Source organism: Hemiscyllium ocellatum, chromosome 18, assembly GCF_020745735.1.
Source record: "Hemiscyllium ocellatum isolate sHemOce1 chromosome 18, sHemOce1.pat.X.cur, whole genome shotgun sequence".
Taxonomy (NCBI): Eukaryota; Metazoa; Chordata; class Chondrichthyes; order Orectolobiformes; family Hemiscylliidae; genus Hemiscyllium; species Hemiscyllium ocellatum.
The window spans coordinates 15,016,643-15,029,764 of record NC_083418.1 but is presented as its reverse complement, the minus strand read 5'-3'; the positions used below and the strand labels follow the sequence as shown (position 1 = coordinate 15,029,764).

At 43.0% G+C, this 13,122-nt stretch overlaps 1 protein-coding gene across 2 annotated transcripts in view; it reads left to right on the top strand.

The window, feature by feature from the left end:
• LOC132824139 (astacin-like metalloendopeptidase) overlaps nucleotides 1-13,122 on the top strand; it is a 216,405-nt gene that overhangs the window by 132,731 nt on the left and 70,552 nt on the right. The gene's annotated exons all lie outside the window — the stretch shown is intronic.

The following is a 13,122-nucleotide window of genomic DNA, read 5'->3' as shown; positions in this document are numbered from 1 at the left end:
TCCAAACCTTTTCCCCAGCTACCAACTCCAACCTTCCCATTTGAATCACTCTTGTCTGAGACTATAACTGGACTAATTGTAACTGTGGTGAATAAATTGTCCCATTTCAATCACAAATGCATGCCATTTCTCAGGTACCTCTAACATCCTTTAACTTGATTTCTGTCTGTTCATCTACTGAAACTCATTTAAGTCTTTACTTTGTCTAGTCTTGACTATTAAAAATATAATTTGCACACCCACAGTCACCCTCTATGTAGTTGAGGTCATCTAAATTGTTCTATCTGTGGGAATTAATCATGCCAAGACATGTTAACCTATCATTTCTTGCTCTCTGAGTTACATTGACTCCTGGTTAAGCAATACCTCAATTTATTTTCTTATTTTCAACTCCTTCCATGGCTTCACCCTAACAAAGTCTGTAGCTTTGACCCGTTCCCTCAAATCAATGAGACAGCCATGCTTACATGAGTGCCCACTTGAGTGTTGAGTTCCATTATTATAGCTATGCCTTTTGCTGCTGAGCTCTAAGCCTTGGAGTTCTCTCCCTAAACTTCTCTGCCCTTTTAACCACATTTTCTTGTTTTAAGGCGTTTGTTAATGTCTAAATCTACAGACTTTGAGGTGAAGAGTTTAGTGCAATAAAGAAAAAGATTGAAAAAAATGCATGTGCTCCTGCCTACTGGCGAAGGTCAGGGTCACACACAGACAGAAACTTTTAAAAGTCAGCAAATTAGTGTGGGGTGTGACAAAATGCAAAACCTCAACTTGAGTTTAGAAAACTTGTGTTTGCTCTGAAGTTAAAGAATTGGTGAGTTTAGTTTCCAGTTTGGTTTAGGTATCTTGGGGGTATACTATTGATTCCTGATGAAGGGCTTGTGCCCGAAACGTCGAATTTCCTGTTCCTTGGATGCTGCCTGACCTGCTGCGCTTTAACCAGCAACACATTTTTAGCTCCGGTATACAATTGAGAGAAAAGCATTTGGCAAACAACGTTTCTTCAAAGCTGTGCAAGCACGACCATTCCAATATTCCATGCATGGTAATTGGCATGGTGATGTTCTGAGTCTGGAAGACACTGCCGTGCTGAAAATGTGTTGCTGGAAAAGCGCAGCAGGTCAGGCAGCATCCAAGGAACAGGAAATTCGACGTTTCGGGAATAAGCCCTTCTTCAGGAATGAGGAAAGTGTGTCAAGCAGGCTAAGATAAAAGTTAGGGAGGAGGGACTTGGGGGAAGGGTGTTGGAAATGCGAGAGGTGAAAGGAGGTTAAGGTGAGTGTGATAGGCGGGGTGGGGGCGGAGAGGTCAGGAAGACGATTGCAGGTTAGGAAGGTGGTGCTGAGTTCGAGGGTTGAGACTGAGACAAGGTGGGGGGAGGGAAAATGAGGAAACTGGAGAAATCTGAGTTCATCCCTTGTGGTTGGAGGGTCCCTAGGCGGAAGATGAGGCCCTCTTCCTCCAGCTGTCGTGTTGCTGTGGTCTGGCGATGGAGGAGTCCAAGGACCTGCATGTCCTTGGTGGAGTGGGAAGGGGAGTTGAAGTGTTGAGCCACAGGGTGGTTGGGTTGGTTGGTCCGGGTGTCCCAGAGGTGTTCTCTGAAACGTTCCGCAAGTAGGCGGCCGGTCTCCCCAATATAGAGGAGGTCACATCGGGTGCAGCAGATGCAGTAAATGATTTTTGTGTGGAGGTGCAGGTGAATTTGTGGCGGATATGGAAGGATCCCTTGGGGCCCTTGAAGGGAAGTAAGGGGGGAGGTGTGGGCGCAAGTTTTGCATTTCTTGCGGTTGCAGGGGTAGGTGCCGGGAGTGGAGGTTGGGTTGATGGGGGGTGTGGACCTGACGAGGGAGTTACGGAGGGAGTGGTCACCCTCAGGGCATGCTACGATCTAAGATATGTTGTCTTTCAAATGAGATCAGATCGGGAGGCGATGGTCTAGTATTGTTGCCGACTATTAATCCAGAGACCCAGGCAATGTTCTGGGATCTGGGTTCAAACCTCATATGGTAGATGATGGAATTTGAATTTGATGAAATCTGGGATTAAGAGTCTGATGAAGAGCATGACACCATTGCTGATTATTAGAAAAACCATCTGGTTCACCACTGTCCTTTAGGGAAGGAAACTGCCATTCTTCCCTGGTCTGGATTACGTGTGACTGCAGACCCACAACTATATGGTCAACTCTTAACTACTGTTTGGGATGGACAATAAATATTGACCTAACCAGTAACTCCTTCATTCTGTGAATGATTTATAAACAAAAATTACATCTGTTTCCATTCTTAAATAAGCATAAAATATTTCAGAGATGTATAGGGTGTTCAATTCGTGTTCTGGCTAATATTTAGCCTTTGACAAACATTGTAGATAGATTGTCTGGCCACCATCATTGCTGTTATTGGTTCTTGCTGGGCACAAATTGATTTATGAATTTCCTGCATTTTACGATAGTGACTAAACTTCATAGATATCTCCTTGGCTGCAGAATACTTGCTGAGGTCATGAATAATATTGGATAAATGCAAGTTTTTCTTCTACTGAGAAGAAAAAATAAAATTTTATAATTTATATGTATCTTTGGGTAGGAGAAATAAATAAAGAAAAAATGCTTGTATGTCTTTACATCATTCAAAACCTCAGGAAGTCTGAAGATGCTATTTAGCTAATTAAGTACTGGAGAAGTGTAGTCACTATTATTCATCGTAGAATCCCTACAGTGTGGAAACAGGCCATTTGGCCCAACAAGTCCACACCGACCCTCCGAAGGGTATTCCACCTAGACCCAATATCACATCCCAATTGGTCTACTTGTCTCCTGTCTAATGCACCTAGCCTACACATCTCTGAACACTGGGCATCATAGCACAGCCAATTCACCTGGCCTGCACATCTTTGGACTGTGGGAGGAAACCGAAGCATCTGGAGGAAACCCACGCAGACACTGGGAGAATGTTCAAACTCCACAAAGACAGTTGCCCAAGGCTGGAATCAAACCCGGGTCCCTGGTGCTGTGGGGCAACAGTGCTAACCACTAAGCCACCATGCTACCTGTATTGTGTAGGAAACAATAGCTGAAATTTAAAGTGCAAGTTGCGGCACTACCTGTTGCTTGGAAAGTTGAGAAAAGCACATCTCTAATCACCTAGAAGCCTTTTTGCTATTTGTGGTCAATCTCTCTGGCTGTACACAAGACGCTAACAAGTGTGTTAAGAAATCTAACCACTTTACAACAGGTGGTCAGTGTTGGTTTATACACCTTTATACACCTGTTATGCTGCTGAGTACACCACATGCTTCTCATTCAGTAGTCACACTCAAAACACAGGCCCAATATCCAAATGCACCACTTCACTCTAATATCATCATCAATGTTCCCAGCCTCACATTTATCCTTTATAGCTATGTATACCTGATCCAATAAGCTCTGGAAGGCATATCAGTTAACCAACAATACTATAGGTGGAATCTACAGTCCTGAGGGAACCGAAACAAATTGGCGCATGGGGAATTTAGTTGAACACAAGTCCAAAATATAAAATCTTGACATGAGTTGGAATTTTGTTGTTTAAATTGTCTAATCTTAAAAGTCAGGTTGGGTTTTCTGCTTACACTTCATTAAAAGCACATCTAATTGGAATCAAATGCACTGACCCAGCTAAATTCTACCCATTTAGAGAAATATATGTCTTCACAAACCTGTGTGTAAGAGGCATACATTTGATGAGCTTGGCTTCTTCCTGAACATTAGAGTAAATTTGTAGTGCTTTGTTCTTCTGGTGATGTAACATAAAATCAAGATTAATGATAGAGTTGCAGTGTTGGTCCTCCAAGTGCAGTGCAAGTGACAAGGAGAAGAGACTAGCTGAGTCTATGGGTTCAGGGCGGAGCAAGAATGGTACAGCATAGAGACAGGTTTGGCCTATGGGCAGGATGCAAAGGCAGCTCAAAGAAGGGAGCATCATGCAGAAAGGAGGAGAAGAGTGAGGCATTGTCCATGGAAAGGTAGACAAGATGGTACATTTCTTTCCCACCCTGTTGTTTGGTCTGATGGCTATGCAGATGTAAAACCAGTGTTGTCTAAATTTTTTTGTGAAACCCAAAACTGTAGACAAAAATGAGAAGGACCTTTTAAAACCAGGGATTTGCAAGTATAATTGCATGCTTTGAATGTAAGGAATTTGATACCTATTGTGAATCCTCTTGTGTACCCTGCTGTTGTAGATGTGTGTTCCAATCACGTGCAGATGAATTGGAGCTGAGGAATTGTTTACCAGCAAACCTGATTGGTTTGCAGACTACGGATCAGTTATCAATGACAAAGGTCCTTTGCCTGCCAACAACAATGTGCTTAGTTTTCAGTAGCTGAAAAGCTTGGATCACTGTCTTGTGAACAAGATGCTAAGAAGCTAGTCAGGCCAGAAAAGAAACCGGATTTACAGCAGTCAAAAAACCGTCTCAGTTCTCTGCAATAAACCATCTCAAACCTGAAGAAAACCAGTTGACCTTTCCTTCAGCAGATACTGCAAATTAATCAGAGACTTTTCACAAGTGGACCAGCCATCCTGTGTCTCTTGCAAAACTGTCCTCCAATTTCACCTCCTATCATGTTTTTTTTGGGGGGTCTGTATGTGTGTGTATTGATGGGGGGGAAGGGGTCAAGATTGGTTAGTTTATAAAGCGTTCAAAGTTTTAATTTGTAGAGTTTACTTAATTCACTTTTACCTTTAGCTAGAATCTAATTGATTGCAATAAATAGTGCAGAAACCTGGTCTGTGCTTCCTACCAACCTGTGGCTGAAAATTCAGTTAGCAATTTTGCATGTTTCCTTTAAAACATTTGCTTTCATGTCCATTCTGGGAATAATGGTGTTTGTTTTCCAGTGGTGCTACCCCACTGAGTTATGACAAGGTGTGTCACAGAAATTTTAGCGTCAAGGGTGTTGGCAATTCCGAAACATTAACACTGATCTTTCTCCAGAAATGCTGCCAAACCTGCTGAGATATTCCAGCAACTTCTGTTTTGTTTCTGATTTTCAGCATCCACAGTTCCTTTGTTTTATTTTAAAATTTTGCATAAGCAGTACTATTGAACAATTATGTCAGGGGCCTGAATATTGTACTGTACAGCAGAAGATATAGTCACAGTCATATTGGAATCTGGATAATGCAGGGTGTTGCTGTAGGATGGTACAGTCTCGAGGTGAAAGGTCACAAATCAAAGAAAAGTGAAGGTTTAGGTTGCCTTGAGAATGAGCAGGGTCAGGAGGGGCTTTTCAACCTCAATATTTTGGTGGTTGGGGAAGAACAGAGAATTCACCACACACAAGGATGGGATCAATGGAAATGGACAAATATAGAGGATTAGTGGATGAAGGATGGAGTGATGTGTCTGATACAGTATATGACAGACTTGAGTTCAACGAAGCAAAAATAAAGCTGTGGCAGGTGTTCAGAATTGTGAAAAAAGAGGGAGGGAGCAGCTAAAGATGTGAAACATGTAAGATAGTTAATGATAATGCAGGGAATGTTCTCACAATCAATGAATTATGGGGGCCTCCTCCTTCCAGGAGCTGTTAAATGCACCGGAGTAAATAATTGGAGGGACAGAAAGGCAGTCCAAAGAATTGCTTCCACCTGGCTGACAGTTAGAAAAAAAGAAATGAGAACAGCTCTGAATTGAGCCAAAAGTAAGAAGGCCTCTGGGCCGATGGGATCCTGATGGAGGCCTGGATGGGGGTTAATAACATGTAACAGTGGGTAAAAACAATGACTGCAGATGCTGGAAACCAGAGTCTAGAGTGGTGCTGGAAAAGTACAGCAGTTCAGGCAGCATCCGAGGAGCAGTAAAATCAACGTTTCAGACAAAAACCCTTAATCAGGATTACTGGTACAGGTACATACAGGTACATTACATGTAACAGTGCCCTGTGTTATCTGTTCACAATAATTATGGCCAAAGACAGTTTGCTAGGTGAATAGAGGTAAGATACTTTGGCACCAATAATCAAGTAGGAGGATCATGTTCAAGATTAAAGTTTATTCTTGATTATTGGAGGGCTGACCAGTAAGTTTAGGGATGATATAAAAATTAGTGGGGTGGTAACCAGGAGGCTAGCCTTTGATTACAGGAGGATACGGACAGACTGGTGAGATGGGATAGTCGGTGGTAAATGCCACTTGCAGAGAAGCATCCTGGAAGTGTCCTCGCAATCAGCATTGCCTTGAAGCAGTCAGGGAAGAGTGTCTTGCTTACTAAAAGGAAGCAAAAAGTGACATCACAGGAAAACTGGAGTCGTCTTATCTGACTGCAGGATCAGAGGCTTCGAGGCAGAGAGAGTTGATTCTGGATCAGTGGTGCTGGAAGAGCACAGCAGTTCTGGCAGCATCCAACGAGCAGCGAAATTGACGTTTCGAGCAAAAGCCCTTCATCAGGAATAAAGGCAGAGAGACTGAAGCGTGGAGAGATAAGCTAGAGGAGGGTGGGGTTGGGGAGAAAGTAGCTTAGAGTACAATGGGTGAGTGGGGGAGGAGATGAAGGTGATAGGTCAGGGAGGAGAGGGTGGAATGGATAGGTGGAAAAGGAGATAGGCAGGTAGGACAAGTCTGGACAAGTCAAGTTGATTGCTTAATAATAAATGTTAGGCAAATATTTACAACTTCTGGCTATTCTTGAGAAGATTTTGTAGCTCAGGTTGATGACAAGTATGTGACTTAGCTCGCTGAGCTTGAAGGTTTGTTTTCAGATGTTTCATCATCATACTAAGATAACGTCATCAGTGAGAGTCTCCGGTGCAGTGCTAATGGTTTGTCCAACCTCTCTCTTTATAGGCCTTGGTTTCTTAAGGTAGGTGATGCCATTTCCGTTGCTGCTTTTTCAGGGGAACGTAGATAGGGTCTAATTCGATGTGTTTATTGATGGAGTTGTGGTTAGAATGCCATGCCTCTAAGAATTCTCGTGCCTGTCTTTGTTCATGTCCCATCAAAGTGGTGTCCTTCTTTGTCTGAGAGGGGGTCCTGGTTTGTGTATATTTGGTAATCCATAGAAGTGTGATATGTTGGATCCATCTGGTTTCATGTTTTGGAAGTCTGTCCTGATTTTTTAAGTGTCAGTATCTGCAAATAGAGCATTTGCCTTTTTAAAATAGCCAGATTATTTTAAAATAACAGTCATGCGTCCCTTCCTTGCTGGTAGGATAATGAATTTCTTTGTCTTTTTTAAGTTTTTCTAAGGTTTTATTTTCTTGAAATACTTATCCTACCTGCAGACAAGGGACGCATGACCATTATTTTAAAATAATCCAATAATCTGGGGGCGGCACAGTGGCTCAGTGGTTAACACTGCTACCTCACAGCACCAGGGTCCCAGGTTCAATTCAGCCTCAGGTGACTGTGTGGAGTTTGCACATTCTCCCTGTGTCTGCGTGGATTTCCTCCAGGTGCTCCGGTTTCCTCCCACAGTCCAGAGATGTGCAGGTCAGGTGAATTGGCCATAGCGTTACATGTATTAGTCAGAGTGAAATGGGTCTGGGTGGATTACTCTTCGGGGGGTTGGTGTGGACTGGTTGGGCCGAAGGGCCTGTTTCCACACTGTAGCGAAGCTAATCTAATTTAATCTATTTTAAAAAGGCAAATGTTCTACTTGCAGATACTGACACTTACCAGCAGGTGGCAATAGACCCGACCCCCACAGCTATTAAACAGAATCCCATCCTTTTTAACAGCACTTAAAAAATCAGGAGAATTAAACATGACACACTTCCAAAACATAACCAGATGGATCCAACACCACACACTTCTATGGATCACCAAAAATACACAAATACCCCCACCACCACCCCCAACCCCCTGCCGACCCATACAGTCCCTACCTGGTACACCAACATACAGACGAGCCAAAGAACTCCACCAAAAACTAAAACACGTAATTGAAGATTGACGCCACTTCATTCACTCACCCAAGAATTCCTCAACACCAAAGACACCAAGATCGAAGAGGACTAAATAATGGTCTCCTTTGACGTTACAGCCCTTTTCACACCAATTAACATCAAATTGGCATCACCAAAGAAACACTGGCATCACTACTAGGAGAACCAGGACCACAAACACAAGACAGCACCAACCTCATCATCAAAGATAACATTCTCAAGCTACTGGTCCTGTGTCTCACCACCCACTCCACATTCAATACCAAAACCTACAAACAAGTCAATGGAACACCCATGGGATTACCAATATCAGGGCTCATAGCATTATCAGTAATGCAGAGACTCAAACATGCTGCCCTCCAATCTATCCAACCCAAACTTTGGGTCCGCTACATAGATGACACCTTTGTCATCATAAAATTGAACAAATTAGAGGAAACATACAACACCATCAACAATATCCTGACAGGCATAAAATTCACAAAAAAGGAGGAGAATGACAACAGACTCCCATTGCAAGACGTAACAGTTAAACGTAGAGTTAACAGAGAGCTTCAAACCAGGATCTACAGAAAAACAACAACCCAGACCAAATACTTAACTTCAGAAGCAATCATCCCAACATTCACAAGCGGAGCTGCATCAAGACATTATTTCAACGTGCTACATCACACTGCAGCACCCAAGAACTCCAAAAAGCAGAAGAAACAGATTTACACAACATTTTCAAGAAAAACAGGGACCCAATAAACACAATCCGCCGATTCCTCAGAAACAAACCCAAGCAAGCAGACACAATGCAACCAAAATACATAACCACATTACCTTACATCAAAGACATATCAGAAATGACTTCCAGACCGCTCATACCCCTTGGCATCATGGTATCCACAAACCTACCAACACACTTAAACAGCGACTAATGAACCTAAAGGATCCAATATATGCCACCAGCAAAACTAACATCATTTACAAGATACCATGCAAGAACTACAAAAAACACTACATCAGACAAACTAGCAGGAAACTTGCCACCAGGTTACATGAACACCAGTTGGTCACCAAAAGACATGACTCACGATCACTAGTTTCTATACATACATGGGACAACACATCCATCCGAGGACAGGCGAAGGCCCACAAAGAGAGAGGTGGGACATGCCAGCAGCTCTTCACCGTATACACTCACTGATGATGTTACCTCGTATGGTGGTGAAACGTCTGAAAACAAACCTTCAAGCTCAGCAAGCTAACTTACATATTTACAACTTTTCATGCTTACGGTTTGTGATGTTTTGCTGATGGTTTCAAAGGGTTATATTCAATAGTAACAAGAAACAGGGAAGAATGGCCTTAGAGGAATTGCTGTTTTATAAGAAGCATTTTCCAAAAGGTTTAATTTAATGGGATATCCTGTTCAGTGTGGGAAAATGTGCACATTTCTAATCAGCACGTGTGCAGCAAGTTTCTCTAGCGACAGCTCCTGGAAGCCTGGATTTTGAAGCTAGAGCAGCAGCTGGGGACACTGCATCATCCCCAAAGGTGAAACATTTGTAGGGAGCACAAATAGGCTAAGTTTGCACAGACAGAAAGGGACTGGGTAACCACCAGGCAGAGAAAGAGGGCCAGGCAGACAAAGCAAAAATCCCCTGTGGCCATTCCCCTGAACAATAGATACACTATAGATACTTACAGTGTGGAAACAGGCCCTTTGGCCCAACAAGCCCACAACTACCCTCCAAAGAGCAACCTACCAGACCCATTCCCCTACACCTAACACTACAGGCAATTTAGCATGGCCAATTCACCTAACCTGTACATTTTTGGACTGTGAGAGGAAACCTGCACAGACATGGGGAGAATGGGCAAACTCCACACAGACAGTTGACTGAGGCAAGAATTGAACCCAGGTCTCTGGCACTGTGAGGCAGTAGTGCTAACCACTGTGCCACTCATAATGTTGAGGCAAATGGTCTCTCAGGGGAAAACAGCAAATAGCCAAATTTGTACTACTTCAGTTGGCTTTGCTGCTCAGGTGAGGAGCAAACTGTATAGAAATGCAGTAGCCATAGATGATTCCATTCTATAGGGGATAGATTGGTGCTTCTGTAGTTGCAAATGAGACTCTAGGATGCTTATGGCATCCCTTGTGCTGGAGTCAAGGATGTCCTCAAGAGTCAGAGTGAACAGCCAATGGTCATGGTATACATTGGTATCAACAATAGTTTTTTAAAAAAGGATGATGTCCTAAAAGTAGGACACAGGGAATTAGGAAGCAAGCTAAAAAGTAGAACCTCAAAACTAGTGATGTCAGGATTGGTACCAATGCCTCCTGCTCGTCAGTAGCAATAGCAGGATATATCACATGAACATGTGACTAAAGAGATGGTGTGAGGGAGACAGTTTCTGGGACGTTGGAACTGGTTTTGGGGGGATGGAATCAGTACAAACTGGATGGGTTATACCTGTGTAAAATGGGATTGATACCCTAGGAGAGTATTTGCCAGAATGATTGGGGAGACTACAAACTAAATTGACAAGGGGTTGGAAACCTATGCGAGAAGTCAAAGGAAGAGAAATCAAGGACAAAGAACAAAACACAGAAAGGAGAATTAAAGAAATGATCAGCAGAGGAGTCAAAGACCAGAATCAAATAAGGTTACGTTAAAATAAAAAGTAGTAGGAATGGAACAAGGAACATTAAAAAGTCAAGCCTTAAAGCTTGGTTTCTGAATGCATGGAGCAATTGAAATAAAGTGGGTGGATTCATCAGGCAAATAGTTCTAAATGGGTATAATAGAATTGGGATTACAGAGATGTGATTGCAATGTGACCAAGGATGAAAACTGAATTTCCAGAGGTATTCATTATTTAGGAAGGACAAACAAAAGGGCAAAGGCAGTGGAATTCCATTACTGGTTATATAGAATATAAACAATATTGAGACAAGGTATTCGTTCAAACAGTGTAGAATCTTTGTGGAGAGAATTGAGGAGTACCAAAGGATTAAAAACAGTAGGGGCGCTACATGGACCATTAAACTGTAGTGGTGATGTTGGGAATGATATTATACAGGAAATCAGTAAAAGGACATCCGTAATTATAGGTGAATTTAATCTGCATATAGATTTCAGCAAATCAGATTAGTCTCAATACTGTAGAGGAGCAATTCCTAGAGTGAGCATGGGATAGTTTCCTGGACCAAAATGTTGAGGATCCTACCAGAGAACAGGCCATCTTAGACTGGGTATTATGCAGTGAGAAAGGCCTGTTTGGTAATATAGTGAGTGATCCAGAGTAGATGTCATGAATCCTGACACCAACTGGACTCTCCCTATGAAAATAGTGTAGAGCCCTTCACTTCAGCCCTTGATGTTGTGCCAACCTTTTATCCTACTCTAAGATCAAACTAACCCACATACCGTGGGTGGCATGATGGCACAGTGATTAGCACTGCTGCCTCATAGTGCCAGAGACCTGGGTTCAATTCCCGCCTCAGGCAACTGACTGTGTGGAGTTTGCACCTTCTCCCTGTGTCTGTGTGGGTTTCCTCCGGGTGGTCTGGTTTCCTCCCACAATCCAAAAATGTGCAGGTTAGGTGAATTGGTCATGCTAAATTGCTTGTAGTGTTAGGTGAAGGGGTAAATGTAGGGGAATGGGTCTGGGTGGGTTTTGTGTCAGTGTGGACTTGTTGGGCTGAAGGGCCTGTTTCCACACTGTAAGTAATCTAATCTAATACCCTTCATTATACTGTCTTCTGTGTGCCTATCCAAGAGTTGCTTAAATGTCCCTAATGTATCTTACTCGAATACCACTACTGGCAGTGCATTCCATACAACCACCACATCTCCCCCAACCTTCCTCCAATCACCTTAAAATTATGCCCCCTCGTGATAGACCTGTGAAATAGTCTCTGGTTATACATTCTATCCATGCCTCTCATTATTTTGTACACCTGTATTGAGTCACCTGTCGTCCTTCTTCACTACAATGAGAAAAGTCCTAGCTCCCTCAACCTTCAAAAGATATGCCCTCCAGTCCAGGCAGCATCCTGGTAAATCTCTTCTGCACCCTCTGTAAAGCTCCCACAGCCTTCCTATAATGAGGTGACTAGAACTGAACACAATATTCCAAGTGTGGTCTAACCAAGGCTCTGTCAAGCTGCAGTGTAACCTCGTGCCTCATTAACTCAACACAGTGCCACCCCCCCATCCCCCCAATATGCCTTCTCAACAACTCTATCAACTTGGGTGGCAACTTTGAGGAATCTATGGACATAGACCCCAAGACCCCTCTGTTCCTCCACACTGTCAAGAATTCTGCATTAAACCCTGTATTTTGCATTCAAATTCAACCTTTCAAAATGAATCACTTCACACTTGTCCGGTTTAAACTCTGTTTACCACTTACCAGCCCAGTTCTGCATCTTATCAATGCCCCATTTCAATCTACAACAGCCCTCCATACTATCTATCACTCCACCAACCTTTGTGTCATTGGCAAACTTACTAATCCACCCTTCCACTTTCTCATCCAAGTTATTTAAACTAATCACAAAGAGCAGAGGTCCCAGAACTGATCCCTGTGGAACACCACTGCTCACCAAGCTCCCGGCTGAATACTTTCCATCTACTACCATCCTTTGTCTTCTATGTGTCTGCCAATTCAGTATTCAGACAGCCAGATTTCCCTGTATCCCATGCCTCCTTACTTTCTGAATGTGCCTACAATGGGGAACCTTATCAAATGCCTTGCTAGAATCCATGTGCACCACATCTACTGCTCTACCTTCATCAATGTGTTTTGCCACATTCTCAAAGAATTCAAAAAGGTTTGTGAGGCATGACCTGCCCCACACAAAGCCATGCTGACTATCTCTAATCGAGCTATGCTAAATCTTTCAAAATCCTCTCCAATAATTTGCCCACCACAAACATAAGACTGATTGGCCTGTAGCACCCAGGATTATCCCTATTCCCTTTCTTAAACAAGGGAATAACATTTGCCACCCTTCAATCATCTGGCACTATTCCAGTGGACAGTGAGGATGCAATGATCGTCGTCAAATGTGCGGCAATCTCATCCGTCGCTTCCTGTAATAACCTTGGGTACATCCCAGCTGGCTCAGGAAACTTATCTATCCTTATCTTTTCAAAAGTTTCAGCACATTCTCCTTCTCAGCATCAACCTGGTGA